Below are 15,839 nucleotides of genomic sequence, written 5' to 3'. Positions count from 1 at the left end.
AGTTCCAACTGACTTTGCACAGAGAAGATTGAGAATGTATGTTGTAGAACACAGTTGATGTATGAAAGGATTCTTTTGTATTCTATTTTAAAATTAAGACAGAAAACGGGACTGTAGTATATTGCAAGTCTACATAATCTTTTTGTAAGACAGTACATATGGCAAGCTGCTAATGTACATATGAACTGCCTAACTCCTAACAGGGCAATGAGTAACAAGTCAATATATGGCTATGCTTTGAGATAGCTGTCAGGAAACAGATGCGACTGAAATGCCTTTTCTTAAGTCATCTCTACACACAACCAACAAATTACCCTGTTATGAAGTCCTCTAAAATAATGAGGCTGAAACTCTGACACTGGTCTATTCACTGCTTGTGAGTGACCTCAGTCTTCATATGGAAAAACTCTCATTGGGTAAGTTAGCTGGTCTTTGCTGCTTTGCAGGCCCAAATGTCCCAAGAAGAGGCTGCAGCCCGTACATGGCACTTCAGGAACCCAAGCAATTACTCACCATGGAGTCAACAGCCTAAGTAGCCCTTGTCCTCTAGGCCTAGGGAAAGCTCAGGTAACAGCCATGAAATAAAAAGGAGGAAAAAGGCCAGTATGTTTTACTCACAATCTTACAAAGCCACAAAGGCAAATATGGGATCTTTTTTTCTTTTTAAATAATAGTTCGTTGAGATTTATTCACAGACCATAAAATCCACCATTTTAAAGTTTATGATTCTGTGGTTTTAATATATTCACAGCATTATGCAATCGTCAATACCATCTAATTCCAAAATATTCCCTCACCCGCAAAAGAAACTCTGTACCCATCAGCAATCCCAGCCCCCAACTTCTACTCCAACTCAGACAACCACTAATCAACACATTTACCGACCGTGGACATTTCACAAAAATGGCAACATATAAATATGGGCTTCAGTGACTGGCTTCTTTCACTTAATGTTTTCATTTCTTGTGAACACATGTACCCAGGAGTGGAGCTGCTGAGCCGCAGGGTAACGCCACGTCCAACATGCCAAGGACCTGCCAGGCTGCCTCCCGCAGTGGCCATACCAGTTCACGTCCTCACCAGCAGGGACTGAGGTTCCCACTTCCCCACATCCTAGCCAACACTTGCTGTGGTCTGCCTTTTGTCTCCCAGCCATGCTCATGGTCTAAAGTGGAGCTCCTGTGGTTTCCATCTGCATTTTCCTGACAAGCAATGATGTGAGCATCTTTACACATGTGCACTGGCCATCTGTGTATTTTAACTATTTTTCTTTTCATTACTGAGTTTAAAAATTCTCTCTGTATTCTGCAAACAGTTCCCTTACCTGATCTGTAATTTCAACTTCTCCTCCAATTGTGAGGATTGTCTTTTCACTTTCTTGAGGGTGGCCAATAAAGAAAAACATGTGCAATTTACCTACTTTTTGTTTCATCACTCATGGTTCTGATGTCATATTTAGGAACAATTTACTTCATCCAAGATCATGAAGATTTGCTTCTATGTTTTATTCTATGTTGTTTTTATTGTTGTTGTTTTTTAGACAGGGTCTCACTATGTAGTTGAGACTGACCTGGAACTCACAATGTAACCCAGGCTGGTTTTGAACTTGCAGCATTCCTCCTGACTCAGCCTCCCAAGTGTTGGGATATTCTATGAGTTTCATAGTTTTGCCTCTTGCATTTACTTCTGTGATCCATTTTGAGTTCATTCATATGTATAGTTATTTGCAGTTGGATATCCAGTTGTGCTTGCACATTAGTTGAAAAAGCTACTTCGTGGACCGGACCTGGCTGTCTTGTTGTCAGGCACTGGGAACAACACCTTCGGTCAGGGGTGTCAAAAGCTCTATGAGAACAACAGCTAGGAGAAGCTGTCCTCCACACAGGGCAGTGCCACTCTTAAGCTGTTTACATGAATGTTATTTATTCCTTGAACTGATAAGCACTAAACTGAGACAGAGAAGTTACCGCAAATAGTAGAGCAGAATTTTACACTTAGGACAATTTATTATATGCTGAATATTTAATATGTGTATAATGTACTTGTGACAAACCAAATATCCCTTCAATCTTTGGAGCACAAGATAAAGAAACAGCACAACTGCAAGTAGGTAGGACATTATTCAGAGGTAAAACTAACAGGAAAGGAGAAAAACAGGTGGGTTGAAGTTAGAAGATGAGGCGGGAGACGAAGAGAGAGAACGGCTATCTTTCTGCAAACTTTTATGGAAGTTTCTCAAAAATAAAGCATGTTTTATGGTCAGAATTCTAAAGGTAAGAATGGCGGACAAAATAATTGTTTGCAAAATGTTTTTTAATATAAACTAACATAGTAAGTGGTTCCTTTTTCTTTTTAAACAAAGACAGCACTTTATAGCTTGATCACCCCTAAAGGTTACAAATATGATTCTTAAAACATAGAGGGTCCTGAGAGTAACCTCCTTGGACCAAACCCAGCCAGCTGCCCGCTGGGGAAAGCTGTGCAGGACGCAGCTGCATTCCTTCCCTCCCAAGTTTACGGCCACTCTCAAGCTCCACTGCAGAGCTGAGTAGTTCCTACATAGGGAGCATTTCTCATGAAGCTGGAAATATTTACTATGTGGCCCTTTACAGAAAGAGCTTTCGGATCCTGGAACTAAACCACAGTTATATTTGCCAGGCCCAAGATGTTTTAAAATATGGTTGATAGTCCCTTGTTTCTGTATCTTCTCAACACAGATACTGCTGGACTTGTGATGGGGTTAGGTCCCAATAAGTCACAAGTGCCTCGGATACACCTGCCCTACTGCACACGTAGGCTGCTCTTCCCCTCCAGACCAGGAGCTGTCCAGAGGGTCCAGCAGTACTTAACTCAGGAAAAGATCACATCTACAATGCAAAGCGTGGCTTCAACAAACACAGGCAATGTTCACACCACTGTAAAGAAAAAACCCTAACTTGGAGACATCTGTGCTATGGTTTGAGATGGCACACGGTTCTAGTCACAGAAAAGGGCTCCTTTTTCAGAGGCACACAGATTTCCTTAACAGTAGAAACAGTTCACCCATAAGGAGGACAAACACAATTGACTGATTGAAAGAAAAACCCAAAAGACTCAAGTTACAAAGTAATATCCTAACTTCCTCTCTAGAAATAACTTGACTTTACTGGCAGCAAAGTTCCAGACTGGCACTGCCCTCATCAGGCTCCAGCTCCACCCTCAGCAGTCCCCAGGCCTCCCGGTCCACCACCAGGGCTCAGGGCAGAACCCCCCACCCCCTGTATCTTTACACCACTGTGCATAGAGCTGGAACCCAGAGCCAGGCTGCCTCTCTGTCCACAGCCTTGCCCATCACCTCAGTCACAGGACTGTGGGATGATGTTACCCTCAAAGCGCCACATCCCTTGGCCCTACCCTCACCGTCAATAACATCCATTCAAAACAAGACAAGAGTTACCCTTTCTCTTCCTTTCCCTCTCAGTTTGCAGGAATCCAAGCATTTCTCACCACTCCCACCATCTCCCTTGCAGATTCTCACCTTTCATTTCCACAGCAGTCCCTCCACTCCTGGCCGGTTCTGCGCCCTTCCCTCCTGCCTCCCGGGAACTCTGTTGCACTGTCCCAGGGCCAGCTCTTACTCCCTGTCTCATCTCTCTCCTTCTCCCTTCTCCATTCCTGCCTCAGAGTCAACCCATGCTTCTCACCCCCACTCTTACCCACCCTTCTGCCCTGCATCATTTCTTTTTCACTGTGACCTCTCACTCCACCTGTTCTCCCTCCCTATTAAAATGTGGGCTCCCCGAGGGCACGGCAGTGTCTGTCCTTTGCAGCATCTCCCACATTGCAGGGCTGCTTGGCATAGGATTTGCTGAATGAAGACAGTGCGTAGACTAATGATGTATTTAAGTGTCAAATACATAAATATCAGAATAAACGCATAGAAACCAGCAGAGAAGAAAGGGCCTAAGACCGATAATTGAATAGCAGTAAAATAATAGGTACAAATGTGAAGGGCCAGAGAGATAAAACTCTCTGTAATGCTGAACTTTGGTATAACAGTTATGAAAAAGGGTGACCAGTTATATGGAGTCAAAACTCAGAGGGAAGGAGAACCATTTAGATCCCAGCTGGTGAGTGGGAAGGGAGGGGCTGGCAGCTGGGATGCTCAGGACCTGGTGGAGTGGCTCCAGGAGACGCAGTGGCCAGCTCAAAGGGGCACGGCAAGGCCTGAATGAGTCCTGAGTCAAAGGGAGATACAACAGGTATCTAGGTAATTATCCTCATTTACCTATGGGTGATAAACCATGGCCTTTCTTGAAACAAACAGAAAATTACACACAGTCCCCTAAGTGGTCTGTGAAGTCCTCAGTTATAGGTGCTTAGAGTTTAGACTCTCATTCTTCCCAGTCTAGAGATATCACATCAGCCTATTATCACAGAAGGCAAAAGCTCAATGTGCTAGGCCTGACACTAAATAAATCAAATAATAAAGATAATCCCTCCATCCTTACAGCCCTCTCATCTCTTCAAAACCAGTATAGCTATTTTAATTTCATAACTACCCAAAAACAAACAGAAATCAGGAAGGCATTCTAACCATAAAGAGAAGGATGAACTGCTAAGTATTGTTTATTTCTTTCTTTGAGACAGGGATTTTGTTGTGTTTCTCGGGGTGCTCTCAAACGCTTATGCTGAAGAGATCCTGCTGCTCCAGCCTCCCTCGAGGCTGAGATTAAGGCCAAGTGTTATTCATGTAGCCAGCAAGGACACGAGAAGAGGGGCTCTGTGTTCCATGAGCAGAGTGCTTGATGCATGGCGGTGACTGCAGCCTTCACATTTTCATCTACTGAAAATGATGACCAAGGCTAAGTCCTCAGCCAAATTCAGAACTGCACTTCTCTCTGAGCAACACAGCAGGCACCATGGGAGCAGCGGAACCCGGGCCCCTGGAGAGAGCCAACAGGAGCCTGCTGAAGAGGCTTAGGTCCCACCTGGTCACCTGGATCCCGGCTCTCCTGTGAGGCTACCCCAGAAGGACTGCTCTTGCTCCAAATGCGAGCGGTCAAGGAGCAAGACTGAGTGGATCTTAGTCTGTGCTTAGACTCTGGGCTCCCGAACAAGGGAGGAGGCTGTGGTCCTAGAGGCATTTGTCCATCCGTCCGTCTGTTTGTCCAGGGCTAATGGTTCAGCAGCACTGCCTTTTCGTTCCCGGATGCTCCCCACACTACTCCATTGTAATACAAATGGTTTTGAAACTCTCACCTGCTCAATGCCAAGCTGAGGCTGATGAAGAACAAAAGCACACCCTCCCCACCCTGCTGTCCTGGGACACACGACCTCAAATTCGGGGCAGGACCTCCCCTGTTTCTGCCAAGAAAACCCTGTAGGATGCACACCTGAACCCTTAGAATGGAAAGCCACTGGAAGAAAAGCTCTAAATGAAACAGCGTATATTTATTTCACAAATGCCCTTGGAACCATTCTCTTCTGAAGTATAAATGAATTGGGGAAATATTTGAATAACAATTTTAGTAAGGAAAAAACTTCCAACACAGCAAGACAGAACAGCACAATAAACTGTTGAATAAGGCTGAACTTCTTTAAGGATTTTCAGCTGAGAAAACAAGAATATAGGAAGGAATTTAAAGATAGCAAAATTATTTGTAGCATTTGTCGTTTCCTCCCAGGACCAGCAGGGTTCATGGGGTGCAACTGAGTCCCCTGGGCTCGCTCCAGTCTGACTTCCTCTGGCCTGCATTCCCGCCCTGCTCAGGGCTGGGGCTCACAACCTGCTGAGCACCCTGTCCTTTCTTTCCCCAGGGCTCTCTCTGACCTCATGATCAGAACCAACCACCCCATCCTTCCCGGCTGCTGTGCCCTCAGGCTTCCACCGTGTGGACCCTTTGCAGCCTCCTCCTGGCCAGGCCAGCCCACCAGCTCTGTGAGGACAGGATCTTTGCTTGCTTCTTTTTTGCTATTGTTCTACCACACAGAAGAGACTCTACTTGAATGCAGCAGAAGCATTCAGTCTCAGGATTGAGCACTTGACCCTAATGACTTCATTACACAATTAGTAAAGGAACAAACCTTACATAGGGCACAAATCCCATTTTAAAAGTCTCCTTCAGTAGCTACAAATGTCATCTCAGAAAAGGAGACTTGTCTGCAAAATAAGTAAAAGTGGCAAAGATAACCACAATCCAGAAGAACGCTTCCTCTAACACATGATCTCAGAAACACAGGAGGAGGCTCCATACCAGAGTGGGAACTACTGGAGACCACACAAGCAGCTGCACTGTTTACCGGGCTCTGTGAGTGAAAGTTCCTAATCACAGAAAGCAACAACGAAGCCCGCCTTCCATCCTGAAGCAGGCTGTCCTGGGGAGCAGGAGCCTAACAGGGCTGACATTTACTTAGCAGCTGGGACCAGATGTCAATCTGCTTCTCCAGAACTGCCCAAAGCCAGGCAAGTGTGGGTCTAGCGCAGCAGACAAGGATGCCTCAAGCGAGGGCACTGCCCCACCATGAGTGGACAGCAACAGGCCTAGAGGATCAGAACTGCCTCACTGCTGCCCCGCTCACTGGCTTATGGCCTTGGGGTGCAGAGGAGAAAGAGGGATGGAGAGGCTACAGAAGGGAGCTGCAAGGACTGACAGGGGTGAGGAGAAGAAGAGTGAAGGAAGGACAGCTGACACAGACATGTGGATGAGTGGCCTAGGCAGGAGACGACCACATGGAGAAGGGGAGATGTGGGACGTAAGCTACCCAACCGGGATGCAGTTGTTGGGGACTGGAGGAGCAAACGGAGAGATGTGGCATCAGCCACAGGCTGGGAATGACTTGCTGTTTGTAAGCAGAGGCTCTTCCTGAGCAGTCTGGCTATGCTGGCCAGTGGGCTATGCTGGCCAGGGGACTGGGCAGCGAAGGCTTGGGCTCAGGACAGCATCACTGCAGCCCAAGTTCTTCGGTGTGCACTGCACTCCCAGCCCTTGCCTTGCTAACCCCAGCCCAGCCCAGGCCCAGCGCTACAGATCACAAACTGCTATGCCTCACAACCAAAAACCCAGTTTTATATCATTTCCCTTATCCTATTACAATTATATTTTGTTCAAAAGCATTTATAACAATGATTTGGAACATCAAACAATCATAAGGTTGTTACTCTACAGAGTAACGAATTCCAGCCAGACTAAACAAATGTGACATCTGTGTTTGCCTTTGTTTGCTCAGAGGTAAATTAAGATGTTGTTTCCATTAACTATTCTGAAATACTCAAATAGACGAAGGGCTCTCTCAGAGAATCAGAACCTCCATTACACAGGACAAGGTGACAACCCCGAGGACACTGTGCTCAGAGCTTCTGAGAGGCATGGCCACACACTTCCTTGTCAGTCTGCTCCCACACTGTGGGGCCATGAGTTCTAAAATACCTTCCATCTCTGCTCAGTAAAGAGGAGGACAGAAAGCATCTGTCCTATACCAGTAATGACTGTTTGCATGAGTTCATATTTTTAGTGATCAGAGTACACAAGACATAGGGTGCGCCATTCTCAGAGCACTGGAAAGTTTTTGCTTTTTGTAAAGGCTCAGCTCCTGCTCTGGAAGACTGACCTCACTATAAATCTTATTGACTCTGCCGACTCTCATTTATTACAGTCGAAAGGGAGACCCGTTGCCCCAGAGTCTTTCTTTAAAGTTGCCCCAGAGTCTTTCTTTAAAGTTTGAGAGTCTTTGTTTCTCAATGCTGGTATTTGCTTTTTCCTCTGTTGCAATTCACTTTTTTTTTTTTTTTTTTTTTTTTTTTGGCCACTTTCATATCTTTCAGGAAACTCTGGGCTCATTCCTTAAAAGTCTTTCTGAAAGTGCTTTCTCTAAAACAAATATTAACTAAGTTTCAAACAGACATTGATTTGCTTTAATACATTAAAATTAATTTAACACAAACGTTAAGCCAAGTCTCCTAGTTTTTCCTGTGATTCAGGGATCACAGATGAGCCACTGCAGCCACCTGTGCCCTCTCTGCCCACTTCACAGGCTTATCGGCTGGTGCTACAGAGAATCCTATCATGATTTCTGCATGAGAGAATGAATGACACAGAAGAAACTATGCAGTTTTGCTGGAGTGAAACTCCTGGAGAATTGTTACAGATTAGCAGAAATAATGAATCAGCCTACCTAAAGAAATAAATTATGTGGGGTCAAACAAGGATCCATGAGGTCTACGGATGAAAGTCGGGAAGATATGTAGATTTGGGTAGGAAAACTACATACCTATTTTCGTTAAATTCTATATGAAACTTCATAATTCCCTTCAACTTAAAATGTCCTTCAATCTGTAGTGGTAATAGTATGTCCTGTGGCCTTTGCACCACCACAGACAATAGCCACTCCACATGATGGTACAAGTGCTGCAGGTGTCCTGAAATGTCACCTGTGTCCCCCTCGCTGCTTCAGTGCCAGTGGTGACCAGCCCCACTGCCAGGCCTGGAACAATATGTGTCGTGGCACAGTGCTGCAGCACAAGTCTGCCTGCTAAATGTGAAGCGCTAGAGTATCAACAGAGCGCGTTCCTCTGCAATACTAATTATTTTGTTTTAAAACATTCTGTGAACAGGATTAGGTTTCACAAAGTTATTGAAAGAATTCATGGCAAGGAGAAGTTAAGAACATCTGTTCTACACTGAAGGGTAGTAACAGATATTCAGTATTTTGGAACGTGCTTAAAGAAGAAGAGCTCTTAAATTTCTGCTGCAACCCACACCCAGCCACAGCCACAAGCTCTCCACAATCTATTATTCTATGGTCCAAACCACTCAGCAGACTCCTGACCACAAAGACAGAGCACCAAACATAACTTAAGCACAGTGAGGCATTAATGTGACTATAGAGTTGTTCCCTGAAACTGGGATGCAACCAAATTGGCTTTGAAATGCATTATATAATCTTCACAACTTTATAATCTTTGGAAGCATCTTCTAATCACACACTAGCAAGATGACTAACATTCCCACCAGCTCACAGGGAGAGGTGGTGGCAGGAGAAATTGGAGGGATCATTTGTATCAGGGGTTCTTAGTCAAGAACCTTAAAATACCAAATAAGGAAGTCAAAACATTAATTGATGATAATCCACAGATGACTACAGAATTTAAAGTTCCACCCACATTATGATAATGTTATCTCTGTACAGATCAGCTAATGACAAGTCACTTCAGTTGGGCATAAGAAGGCAGAAACACAGAAAATAATATACAACCTTTATTCTTATGAAGTTCTACTGTCGTTTTATGACTTCTATAACATTTGAATGGGGATTACTAGAACATTACAGCAAGAACAGAACATTGACCTGGGTACCTACATAGCAAGTCATTCTTTAGTCAACAGACAACATGACAGTACAAAAAAATTAGAACTTAAGGATATGGTTCAACAAGCCTGAGAAGCTATAAAATGGCCAAGGGAACAATGGTGGAGGCCTCAAGTACCCACAGAGAAGGGTGCATGAAGTCAGAAAGCCAGCTAAGGGCTGGGAATTTAGCTCAGTGGCACCACACCTGCCTCACATGCTCAAGGTCCTGAGTTAGATTCCCAGTAATAAAAAAACAAAACAAAAATGCCAGCTAACCCTATAGGCAGGACAGATACCTCACTTCATGTTAGTGTCTGTAAGTAAGGCACACCCAGGAGGCCAAAGCAACATCATATTATCAGGTAAAATAAGCTGGTTCTTTTCCTTCCCAGACTCTCTTTTCCCTTGACCTCCCCTCTTCCACAAACAGTATCAGGTTCAGCAGAAATATTGGGAAGGAATATCTAGGCTGTGGAGAAAAGGTACCAAAGTTTTTTTAAATAAGGTAAGTACTCACTTCATGAGAGACCAACGTGTTTTATAGAACACATTTTATTAAAGCCATGGGAAGAATAAGCAGGTACTCAAAGCAAGCTGTGTGGCAAATTAGTTTGCCTTCTGTTTTCATGAGCAAAAGGAGGAAAAGAGGGAAAAACCAAAATGGAACAAAATTTAAGTTATTCTCAAGAAAGAAAAGGATGAGGCCGAAAGACAGGACTCCAAGTGACGAAGAGGACAGCCGGATACATAGAGAAGAGTACCGGGAGCTGCAGCAGCTGGCGAAAGGGCCAGCTGTGGAGCTCTCTCCTGCTCCAGAAGATACAAGGCAGGTACCACCTCTTGAAGTCCCACTTGGAACTCATGGGCAGAATCAGTGACAAAGACCAGGCCATCCCAGATCTAACAAACTAAAACACAGACAAAACACTAAGAATGCCTGGCACCCAAAGAACCACGAGTGGCACTACAGAGTGTTGGCACTGATAAAAATGTAGCAAATGACTCACATTATGAGGTCTAGTCCTTATCTTCCCAATAACCAATAGGTAAAGAAATCAGCCTTGCTAAGCCTCAGTTTCTTTCTGCTAATTATTAAAATATTTTCTAGTCTTGATTTTTTCTATGTAACTGAGAAAACCATGCAAGCTCCTAGTCAACAGTAACTGAGGATCAGGACAGGAAAGGAAAACCAACACTCACTACTCAGAAGAGCCACTGAGTGCCAGCATAAGAGGCATCATTGCTGGGCCAAGGCCCAAGGGCCTCCAGGCATCTCCCAATGCACTGCAGATAGTGCAACCCATCAAACCTGGGCCACTCATGACCCTCTGCCCTGGAGGTGCCAGGTCTCCCAGCATTCCGTCAGCCTTTCTACAATCCATCCTCCACACTGCCAGAATAATCATTCAGCAGTGTAAAAATCTAATCGATCCCACCCTTCTAAAGAGTTGTGGCTGCCCAGAGCTTTCAGATGAAGTTCAAACACCTTGGTTTAAATAAATGACTCTTCACGGTACACACATGGCCACACACACAGAGGTCACAAGTCCCCCTCATTGCCACTCTAAGCATAACAAGGATGACATGTACAGAGCAAATACTAAAAAGACATGTCCGTGTAGGCCAGACCCAAACAGTAGAAGTTATGGGAACACAAACAGAGTGAGGATGAAGCCACAAGCCTGTTGGGAGCTCCAGGCTGGAGACAGCAGAGGTAAGAGGATAACAGGGTTCAGTGGGCTCCCAGTGAGGGAAACTTGAGCCAGACTTCCTGCTTCCATCCAAGGGCTGAAGCAGACCTCCTCCCTCCACAATGGGGAAACCCTGAGTTTGTAAAGGTTTTATTTATATATATTTGAGATTGGAGTTTTCTCATAGCACAGACTGGTCCTGAACTGGGCTTAAGCAATCAATCCTCCTGCCTCAGCTTCAGGCAACTGGGACTACAGTCATGCATGGCGATACGTGGCTTTTCATCATCAATTTCAGTGTCTCAGAACAGAGGCAAGTGGCCTCAAAGCTGCAAGTGAGGCTCTGCTCTGAGATGCCTGGTGGCCTGGCCAGGGACAGACCTGTTAGAGTTCCAGATCACTGCTGGATGGAATCTTAAGCTGCCATAAGAAATGGCTCTGGACTAGACTGTCCTATACTCAAGTGGGAGTAACCACAGGACCATTAACAGTATGGCATATGGGTGGGGCAGGGTAAGACTTCTGCCTCATATAAATTTGCAAATAATTCGTTTTCCTTTTGGTACTAGGGAATTGAACTCAGGCACATGAGAATGCCATGTAAGCCTTGAGCTATACCCACAGATCATAAACCAAAAATTTTAAAACATTATTAATAATGTCAAGAATAAGATCCATAAATCCCACAACTAAGGAAGAATTTATCCAGAGAAAATGAAAGTAAAGTAACACAATGGATATGCTTTTTAGATATACCTCTTTAACACTGCCTTTAAAACTGGATCTCAAAGGACCAAGGGGTAAAGGAACATGAGCTAAAAACAAGAAATCTATTTTTTAAAATAGCCAGAATGAGCGTGGAACAGATTTCAAAAAGAACCTGACTCATACGCAGAGATCATATAGTTACCAAAATCCCAAAAATGAAGATTGAAGAAAGGCACAAGTCTGTCTAAAATACACAGTAAGGACACACAGTAAGGACAAATGCCAAAAGAATAGGCACATTTTTGGGGGACTCCTATCCTCCTTCAACCCTAAATACATCGGGGATGCTGCCAAAAATACACACACTCAAGAGGAGCAAGGGAAGGGGGCGGGCTGTGTCGAACAAGCAGGGGCAGCCCCTCAGCGCTGGGCTCCTCAGAGCTAGCTGCAGAACAGCGGAGCTGCTGCCTTGGCGCCTCTACCGGGGCAAGTCAGAATCTGCGCCTGGCTCCAAGTGAGGACTTGCTCGCTTGGTACCTGGGAAATGGCACGTTTCCACTTTATAATGGCACTACCTCATTCCTCCGGGATGGACAAAGCTCAGCTTTGATAGGTTGGCACATTTATGACAGCTTGATAAATAGTCCTCGAAAACTAGTGAGTGCCTATAATTTCAAGTTTCAACATTTCCTTTATTTAAAAGTACACCATTTTCCTTTAAGATTTATTGCAATAAGAGGATTTCTTGACTCATAGGTAATCTGTAAATGATGCTTTTTTGAGTTTGCTAAAGTCAAAAGAGGACAGTTACCTGCTTTCCCTACCTGAGAATACTCTTGGCTCTTCCCAGATTAACTGCTTGGGGAGGTACCAGTGCAGCTGGGACAGGTATAACATGCAAACAATATATGCCATCACTACCAGGTGCTGATACTCTGTGTGGTAACAGACAAAACTGTGAGGCTTCAAAACCTGGCACCCATAATCCAGAACTTCCATTTTTAAACCATCTGATTCTGCTTTCTCTGTGAAATCTAGACTTTCACTACCCTGATGAGAGCAAAGACAGACTTAAAATTAAAAGTCCAGTGGGATGGTACACACCTGTAATCCCAGCTACTTGGGAGATCGGAACAATAGGGCTGCAACTCTGAAGCCAGCACAGGTAATTTTAGTGAGAATTTGTCTCAAAATCAAAATTTTACAAAGTTCTAGAGGTATAATTCAGTGGAAGAGTGCTTACCTAGCATGCATGAGGTCCTGGGTTCAGTCCCTAGTACTATTAAAAAAGAAAGAGGAGGGAGGGAGGCAGGCAGGCAGACAGACAGATGGGAGGAAGAAAGAGGAGGGAGAGAGAAGGGAAGGAGGGATATGACTGCTAAGAATGCAGTGCTCCATAATCACAAAGACGAATCAGCAGCTTATCTGCAGGCTTCTATACGAAGGCTGAGTTTTGCAACAAAGAATCAGAACACAGGTTACAGGAAGGACCTTTTGAGACCACCAGATCATAATGCCTGTAAATCTCTGTCACAAGCTTAAATCTTGCCATCAATTTTGCTTATCTCTCTATTCCTTGCTATTAATTTAATGGTGTGGGGAGCTCTCAGGGGTATTTGGTTAAAGGAATTTAGCTTTCAGGATAATCTCTAACCTACTATTTAAAACTTTTTTAGCTTTGAGCTACATCAAGTTTGAGAGTAAGGAGGACGAGGGGAGGGTAAGAGAAGAATGACGGTGGCTGAGCAGAGAAGCTGTGTACAGCAGTTTTTCAAAGAGGGTTTTGGGAGTGCTACACTCTTCCCACTACACCAGGAAAGCATCACAAGCTAGCAGCCAGGCAGGAAGGCACACTGTTGGAGTGTGTGGCACCCTCCACCATGAGGGCTGGGGCCTGTGCCCTGTGCTGCACACAGCAGCCACAGCCAGCTGTGCCAGAAGCTTCACCACTGCTCAGATGCTGAGGAGCAGAGAAGGCCTGGAGCAATCACCAGAGAGTGGACGAAGATATACAAAGACAGCCCATTCACTCTTTCCCTGCTGTGCCCAGAGAAACTGGAAGACTAGGACTAAATGTGGGAAAGGAATTTTAAAACCTTTCTCATTATTTATTTTTGTTCCTTTCTATTTATATACATAAGTTTAAAATACACCCAGAATTTAAGATCCATTGAAAGTTGTACTATCTTTGAGGTATGGAATTTTCACTCATTGCATTTTACTTTCACTTGTAACTCCAGATGCACCAAGAGACAGTACTTACAAAACCACCCGAAGGTCTCCAAGTACTCTTCATGTTCACTCAGTGCACATATTTAGAGCAACCTCAAGCCTTGGCACCATTCTAGGCACCAAGATGCAGTAGGGAAGACAGCAAGCAGAAAGCCCAGCCCTGTAGAGCTTCTGTTCAAGTGAGAAGATAGACAGCATAAAGAAATAAAAACTCAAAATAAATGCAATAGTGATAAGCAGTATGGAAGAAGGACATGAAATAAAGTGGGGGAAATACAGAGCTATGCTTTTAAATAGTGAGAGTCATCACCACACAAAGGAATTAAACATGATAATAGAAATGTAGTATGCACAGAGGTGGAGGCTGCAGGAGAAGTCAGTCATTGGGAGTGTCTGAAACTCGCCATGCGCCAGACACCGGGCCAACAGCTTTATAAGCACTCTGCAGTTAGGTACCAGGACAAGTCTGTGAGTCAGGGACTACTGTTCTATCTGCTTTACATCTGGGAAACTGAAGCTCAGAGTAATTAAGAGCTCGCCTGTGGTCACAGTTAATAAGCAGTGTGGCTGGCATTAGCACTAGGGGAAAATAATACTCTAAGGGAAACAACTAAACCACTCAACGCATGCACCCACAAAACTTTATATTAATGTTTCTTCTAATGCATAATATTTATAATATTTCCTATAACGGCAAGCCAGATGCACAGATTTGGTGGCCCAGCTTTTCTATGCAATTGAATACCAAACTGATTCATTTTATAAAAACAGGGAGGCTGAACGGAGAATCAGGCTGCTAGTATGAATATAGTTTTAGGACAGATTTTCATAATTCAGAGTATATTTTCTCATAGATACAATAATGTAATGTAGCTTTTACATGAACAAGTTTCATTCAGAACCCAATTAAATAAACACACAAATACCACTGGAAAGGAGAGAAGTACTTATCTGTCCTCCTTCCAGCTGCCTATCTTGGCCTCTCCAGCCCCACCCCCAGCTCCTCCTTCAGGGACACAAGCGCTCCCCTCACTCCCTCTCAGTGGCTCCATGCCCTGAGCCCTGGGCTCCCCCAAGCAAGTCCTGCTCAGGGAGAACTCTCTGTGTGTATTTCAGGAGTGTGCACGCCATCTGCAACAACGCCACAAACTACACATCTAACAATGCATAATTACACTGCACTGTCCAAATACGTAACCTGGGCTCGATGGCTACAAGGGCCCTTAAAGGTTATTAATGCTTAAAAATAAAACAAATCAGCATTGTAAATGAAAGATAGAATTAGAGATATTTTAAATGTTAGTTATCTAGGTTAGAAGAAAGAATATTAAAAATGGCAAAGAAAAGAAAAATAATACAGGTAAAGAAGTCACACACACACACACACACACACACACACACACACAGACACACAGATACACTCCTAAGCTGACATGGCCCAGTTGCTTATGAAGAGTGACACTGAGAGGGTGGCAACAGACAGAAAAGGTGGCCCCAGATTGCAGATGACACTCCTGCACCAAGGACTCAGCATAAAAGGGCATAAGCACAGAGTTTCCTTACAGCAATGTCCTGAGAGTGGAGGTGGAGAAAGGTTAGGAAAGTTTATTTTACATGGTACGACTGGCATGGTAGAAAGTCAATGGGACACAGGAACATTCTACCAGTTATGATCTAGTGGCTCCTGTAATATTTTACCATCAAAGAAGTCCAGTGTAACTCAAAAGACAGGAAAAGAGGATAAAGCTGAACAACTGGAAGCACAGAGTGCAGGAACTGGCACCCTCTTGTGTGAGGAAGAGGGGCAGAGTGGGGAAGAGCTGCGATGAAGCAGGTACGTGTGCAAAATTCTACATCAGAGCAGCCAGGCTGGCCCAT

The 15,839-nt window shown here is 44.3% G+C and overlaps 1 protein-coding gene across 1 annotated transcript in view; it reads right to left on the bottom strand.

Annotated features, from left to right (window-relative positions):
• Gmds (GDP-mannose 4,6-dehydratase) overlaps positions 1-15,839 on the bottom strand; it is a 520,891-nt gene that overhangs the window by 350,913 nt on the left and 154,139 nt on the right. The gene's annotated exons all lie outside the window — the stretch shown is intronic.

The sequence above is a fragment of the Fukomys damarensis genome, unplaced genomic scaffold, assembly GCF_012274545.1.
Source record: "Fukomys damarensis isolate Sample0158 unplaced genomic scaffold, DMR_v1.0_HiC HiC_scaffold_10, whole genome shotgun sequence".
NCBI classification, from domain to species: Eukaryota; Metazoa; Chordata; class Mammalia; order Rodentia; family Bathyergidae; genus Fukomys; species Fukomys damarensis.
The sequence above is the reverse complement of the archived record's forward strand: the minus strand, read 5'-3'. Positions and strand labels throughout refer to the sequence as shown.